Source organism: Amphiura filiformis, unplaced genomic scaffold (genome assembly GCF_039555335.1).
Source record: "Amphiura filiformis unplaced genomic scaffold, Afil_fr2py scaffold_22, whole genome shotgun sequence".
Taxonomy (NCBI): domain Eukaryota; kingdom Metazoa; phylum Echinodermata; class Ophiuroidea; order Amphilepidida; family Amphiuridae; genus Amphiura; species Amphiura filiformis.
The window spans coordinates 2,897,694-2,905,447 of record NW_027305486.1 but is presented as its reverse complement, the minus strand read 5'-3'; positions in this window follow the sequence as shown (position 1 = coordinate 2,905,447).

The following is a 7,754-nucleotide window of genomic DNA, read 5'->3' as shown; positions in this document are numbered from 1 at the left end:
GACAAATTATAAAAATTTGATATTTTTCAAATTTTTGATATATAACAGTCCTCGAAGTAAATTATATAAATCTAATGATATATTCTTAAAGTGTATGTAGCAGGGAGGAAAAGCCGATGGTCAATTGAAAATTTTGACCTTTCATATTGAAAATATGGATTTTTTTCCCAAAAGACATAATTTTTTTTGTGTTTTGGGAAAAAAAATCCATATCTTCAATACGAAAGGTCAACATTTTCAATTGATCGTCGGCTTTTCATCCCACCTACATACACTTTAAGTATAAATCATCAGATTTATAAAGTTTACTCAAGTACTGTTAAATATCAAAAATATCAATTTTAATGATTTGCCATAAAATGTGTATTAAATTGCGAATTTCAAAAAATCAAAATTATTTGATATCAGAATGACATTCTTCATATTCAGAATGCAATTCGATATGTCTGATGTGCTCTAGTGTCCCAAACTAAATACTGTCCAAACGTTCATACCCCAGCCCTTAACATACCATATATATATTTCATCAACTTTTCAGAAATAGGCGAAAAAGAGGGCACAATGAGGGACCTCTTTTGTTGGGACACTCTGTATCTTATTTTCTTTGTAACTCACTTATCACTATCAGAGCAACTTATTCTGCAAAAAAAATCAATATTAAATCAAATACGTCACCATGTGAAAAGGACTTATGACAATTTCGCCATTCAAATGACAATACGTTCTGCTAACGTCACTATGTGAAACAGTTGCGCAAATACGTCACCATTTGAAAGGGCAAACCAGCAATTTAACCGTGCTTTATCAAAGTCGCGCAAATACGTCACTATGAGAAAATTCTTTAAAATGCAGATACGACATACTGGGCTTGTGGAAATACGCTCTTATATGATACAGACATTTAAATGATTTCCAAATACGACATAACTAAATTGGTATCTTGCTATGCACGAATTAAGTTTTAAATTCACAAAAAAAATTATATTGTGTTATTTTACATCTAAAGGGATTACAAGAACATACCCAGTGTCAAATTTTTTGGGGGTGTTCCACTAATTAATTATGCACATGTCCTCATATGAGGACACTGTGCAACAAGGATGTCAATATAAACAAATATTGACATGCTACATCTACATAGAAAAACTTAAGACTTAAGTCTTTTCTGAAATAATAGAGAAATTGGGGTAAAATGTAAACAACTTGGGCTAAAAATGATGAAGAAATATTATTGGCCTTTAAAAAAAAGGAATTCATGACATATCTGCAACCATGGACATGCATACAAATGAATTGAAGTTCATGAATTACAACTTGTGAATTAGATTTCATGAATTACAACTTGTTACTTAAATTCAACTAGATGCTATTCCTAGCCTAATTAGAGTTCAACAACTCAAGTTGAAATACAATCATTATTACATCCACTCTGTAGTAGGCCTATTTCATTCTTTATGTATGTACTTTCCTATACCACCATGGTAAATGTTACATCTATAAATGCACAGTGTCCTCTTATGAGGACGTGAGGGCGCTATAGTAAGACACCACGATGGCGCAGTGTCCTCATTTGAGGACACATGGTTTTTCACTATTTTCAAGTATTCTAAAATATTTGTCACAATATATTTGTTTCCATTATGTTCTATAACATCTATAAATACTAATAAAAAATTGTAGTCACTTTCCTACGTCATAAAACAGGTAGAAAATTTGGCCGAATCCAGGGATCATAAAGAACAGCGCATGGCTGTGAAACCCCAATTGTAGAAATGTGCTTGGGGGTAAATAGAGCCTGTAGGCACTTATAAAAGCTCAGAGTGTATACTGTCCTCTCTTGACATTGTAATGCAACATTGCACATTGGTGAGGGGGTATTAATACATTTTTCATTGTGCATTTATTATCCGTCCTCATATGAGGTCACGGTGCGTGAAAGGGTTAAACTACTTTGATGTGTTTTGGTAAATATTATATAGAATAGAACATTACAGACTAATTTCCGTCACTATGTAATATAGCCGACGAAATATACAGTACGGATTGAAAATTCCTTATTTGTAGAAATATATCACCCCAAAGCTGATTTTCTTTGGAAAACAGATATCTTAACCAAGGAAGAAAATAATACACACAATAGTAAAACACAGAAACACACGTTGCTTACGTCTAATACCTATATGCACGATTTAGTAAGCGTGTAATAGTCGTGTAGAACTATCACGGTCTTGAGCGAAGCAAGCAGATTTTTCTACACATTAAGCAAAACGCACATGCAGGTCACCGTAAATACTGAACTTTTTACTATCTCAAATGCATTCATGATTTGAAGTGAGGAATGTTGAAAAGGAGATTAGTGTTGCTCGAAAGACCATAGAGGGTTTTATAAATCGGTTAAGATCGGTGGAAGTGAAAGTAATGCAGGCAGATTTTTCAATCAATTAAAGCCTTAATGTACGATCCTTTTTTTAGAATATACCTTTATTATTTTCCAAACCGATTTTTAAGCATATTTGTAATATTTGCACATGTTCCAACTTGCATCTATGAGCAAACTGTCAAATTCGCCCTATTTGTAGTAAAACGGGATGATTTTCTGTTGGTCCGACATATTATCATAATATTTCAGATTGTGATAATATGTTGGAATGATCGCAAATCTTAATCTCCTACGAAGCTAGTTTGGTTACGCTCCCTCCACATATGTGGAGGGAACATAACCAAACTGGCTGCGTAGGATACTAACTCTGATAAGGACGCACTCGGCGTCCTAATCCAAAAAGTGCGAGCTATTTCGAGTGATAGAGGTGAAGTTTATGATGTTGTTTCTTTGCAAATTTCCAATGTTTTTCGCGTCAACATGTATTGGGAATTTTTATAATGATTGCATATTATCATTTTGGAAGAAAAAAAGAAAAATATAAACAATTGAAAAGCTCGTACATTAAGGCTTTAAGCAAACCCAACGCAAGTACATGTCACCGTAAATATTACTAAACTGTTAAGTTGTTCAATACTTTATAAAAAAAAAACAAGATCAAAGTACAGATCAACATACCATATCGATTTTTATGGTGAAAATAAACATTTTTGAATATTCATGAGCAAATTGATCCGTTGACAGAAATGTGGAGTTACAGAAGTAGATAATTGTAACTTAACGGGAGCGTAAAAGTTACAAATTGGATTTTAATGTAGGTTATGTTTACTGGCTCACCATAGATGGTGTAATTTTGATATCAATATCATTAGGTATTCCGTTTGCTGGTCAACCACAGCGCTAGTAGATACCCAGACCTTTTCATAGATGAGATAAAAAGAATGGCGAATGCACAGAAATAGATGAACCAGGACTAGTTGTAGGGACTTTCGAAAGTTTTATACACATGTATAGTTCTATCGATTTTCTTACAATAAGGATGTCAAAATATTGGACAGAATTTTGTGAGGTCGGCAATTCAGTTTATATCGTCATATTAGCATGCTGATCCTTGAGGGCTAACAAATATCTCCAAAGTGTTATTTTCACTCCATCATTGTCGTTTGCTTTATTTATTTACTTTACCAGCAAATACTTTTCCAAATAGTTAACAGAGGATATTGACTTAACCAAGGCAACCCCTTTAGGTTGGCTACAGCCGCAGCGGATATTTGCACTCAATCTTGCTACATTTATTTTGTGTAAAGTGAAGTCTCATGTGTATAAGAATATGAATATCACGCTTCAAAATATAAATTGTAAGGTGATAAGAAAAGAAACGTTTGTCGTTTAACATTTAATATTTAAATAACGCTGGTTGTGCCTTCGAGTGTTATACAGATTGTCGGAACCGGAAGAGTGTTAATCTTCTACCAGCACCAGTTAGTATATTAGCTGGGGTATGGCTACAATCCCAATGTGTTTTTGAAGCTTCAAATGACCTCACAGTCACCATGTAATTCACTTATGAAACATTTTGATTTGTAACGTAGAGCTCAAACCAATACCTATTTCCCAATCTATCCCCCATTTCCCCCAGTCAATGTTGAATACTTCCACAACATCAGAAACGAAATTCGTATTGATAGGGTGAAGGGTGATCATTTACAAAGCACATGCTAAAAGTGATTCTACAATGTTGTCCCGGACTGTAGTCTGGTATTGGCACCCTACCCTTGTAGGAACTACATGTTAACCCGAGTTACATTGTACGAAATAACCACGGAACTATATTCAGCTGTTATCTGTATTCTGGTGTGTTTTTGTCGCAAATTTCCATCAGTCATCAATAATTGAACCACCACATTATATCTCCACCGCATCACATTATCTCAGTTACTCCCCCTCCCAGTTATATGTCATAATCAAAAAAGGGCAAGGCAACCTATAATACATACTTTTATTTGTCAAAACCTGCCAGGAAGAATTGTTTGTCCATTTTTATATTTAATCTGGATAAAATATAAGAGCAGTATACAACTATTATTTTGGGACCAATGGTTGCAGCATTAGACCAAATGATACAAATTCGTGTCAGAAAGAAATGAAAACAAAATGTAACGAAATTCAACATAAATATTGAAGCACCGGTTATTTTGTAACGCGTGACATAATAATATCCATTAGATAAGTATGTTTACCACACAATATAAATACCACCATGTTTTTGATGAGACAGCATATTTTGACATAAAAATTGAAATAAAGATTGCTTAATGTAATGAAATATGCTATGTGTTCCGGGTGTTTGTGTAACATAAATATTTTGTGCAGGGGCGTGTTTGTTCGCATAAAATGAAAATATAACAACATGTTATGTTATTATGAGAAATATTTAATACTGGGGCACTTACCAAAATAACATCATCATGTTACTTATTCTTAACCTAGTTGAGTGTCAAATGTACTTTCTGCAGTTATTGGTATTAATAAACATGTTGGTAAGCCAATATCACACCGTCAACTTATTGGTCTTATTGGTCTCAAAGAAATTCTCACTTCAGATACAATTAGAACAATTTAGGTATATATAATCAAGCTTCTGAAATAAATTCCACGCCCTTGGGAAGATTTATGAGTTAAAAATAACATTAGACAAGCCCGATGTACCCGAGTATTTTCTGTATCTTAGGTTGCACTTTAATTAGATGAAAATACACAAAATATGCTGTCATTAAATATTTCACAACTATATATTCTGTTTATATGATAATATTTTATAGTTTATCTGAAATTTTGCCATTGTCATTTTGTTAACCAGTATCTGCATCTACCAAGATACTCAGTAAAGTTGCCAAAAGGCAATATCTGACTGAAAATACAATACTGACGCCGATCATCAGACACGGATCAAAACCTGACAACTAATACATTTACACTAAAAGCTACTTAAACATACAAACATAACTACACTACTTATTAATACTTTTGCTTTTAAGACCAGATGTAAATGATTCTGGTTTGTTATAATCGAGTAATGATGAGGGTAATGAATTTCAGTCTAGTATGGTGCGCGGGAAGAGCTGAACTTATATACGTTTGTTTTGGGAGCCATGACACGAAATTTAAGAGGATGATATTGGCGAGTATGTGATGCCCTTGGTGGTTGTATATAATCTGGTATGGGGACGGCAAAGTTTTGAGTTTGAATTTTGAACATGTTAATTAGACGTGATGTTTCCTTTCGTTGTTGGAGTGAAGTCCAGTTTAACTGATCTAACAAGTTGGTAACTGTGCCTGTAACTGTTCTATTGTAGTTATTATTTACAAATCGTGCTGCCCTTCTTTGCACCATCTCTATTTTATTAATATCCGCTGCAGTGTGTGGATCCCAAACTACACTCGCGTACTCGAGAATTGGTCTTACTAGTGCAAAGTACATCTGCTGTTTAATTGATGGTGGGCATCTAAATAGGTTACGACGAATGAACCAGAGGGCTTTGTTAGCTTTCAGAGTTATGTTGTTAATGTGTTCAGACCATTTGAGGTTATGCGTTAATTCAATACCAAGGTATGGATGATGTCTCACGCTGTCCAGAAAGTAATTTTCCATTTTGTAGTCATGAATGATTGGTTCCTTTTAGTGGTGACGCGGAGAATGCTGCATTTAGCCGTGTTAAAAGACATTTGCCAAGTGGCAGCCCAGTCAGCGAGAAACTTAAGGTCTTTTTGCAGATGTTCTGTGTCGATGTTTGATTTTATGACTCGATAGAGTATGTTTTGTTTCAGAAAGTGAAGCTTATACCCATGCTAACATTTGATATGATATTTTAACTACGTTGTATGTGCATTGTTTTGAATACATGCTTTATTTTAATAATTTTGCTCAGTCCTTTTTTATATAAAAAAATAATTTAATTACTCGTTAATGATTGGGCTAAAAGGAGAATTTTACAATTATTATTTTATTTTGAAATAACCCTTCTCGTGTGATTTTGTTTACAATGAACATGATGTAGCAAACATGCAATCGATGATCTTAAAAAGACTTTCGATCAACACTGCCTCAACTTTACATACTATGCTCGAAGATAAAAGTAAGTCAACTAAAAATGACTTATTTTATGAAAAAGAATAATCGCAGCGACAAGACACATGTGATAATTACAACAAATGATAATTTAGAATATTAATCGATCTATGTTATCTTGCTTTGTCCATAAACAGATTTACTAAATAGAAAGTTAACAAATTACCAATAGTCAGAGCCCCAACCTTAAAAAAGGGCTCTAAATCTGGAGTTAAGTTACCTTGAAAGAACTTTTTTTATACCACTTGATATTGATAGTCTGGAACCTCAGGATTATGAATTCAGAGGTCGTCTTTTTCTCCAGGATTGGAAAAAAATAGATGATGACGTCATAAAATGTTGGTGAAAAATATGCAAAATTTATAAAAAAAACTAAATTTTGCCTGTATGGATACATTAAATACCCCTTCTTGCATTTATGTTAAGTTAGAAGCAGTTTTATATTCAGATAGTGTGTTAAGGAGCTTGTAATTTAATTTTTCCCATTGACATGTGTACTAAATATAATTTTTGATTGCGATTTTCTCAATATGTCATTTTTTCACTTTTTCGTGGCTATATGTATTGGCTATTTTCTCTGATAAACATATATTTTAACCAATTTTTAAATCTTTTAAACTATTTTCATATACACTTGGATGTTCTTAGTAAGAAAAAATTTGTTTGATTCAAAAATATATATTTGTATAACATCTATCGGACAAAATATGATGACGTCATCAAATTTGACTCCGCATGTGAAAAATATCAATATCATTTTTATTACTGAAAACGATAGCTGACATCAATATATTTAATTTAAACTCAAGTAGGAACTTCACCCGGAGTTGATTTACGATATCTGAGCAAAACAAAATGTATACCTGCATTGCTGTCTGTATAAAAATGAAACGCATTTTTCTTGCATTATGACGTTTAACAGCGTAATGTTCAACACAATTGAGCTTGGTGATATTGTGTACATTATATTAATGAATCCTCAGCGTTAGCACAAATATTCGCATCCCTGCTCCCACCCAAGTTGGTGACGGCTGTCTTTATCAGAGCTCGAGGCTGCTAGCAAGAATACCAAATGATGCGGATTGTTGGAGGGAGGATTTTCAAGTTACAAAATTACTTACGTTAGATCGCTGTTATAGTAAAGAAACGCATCAATTGAAGAGACGAGTCATCGTGACTTACTTCGGCACTTGACCCGGATGTGTCCAACTTCTCTCATTGCAATTGGTGAGATTAACGTGGAGT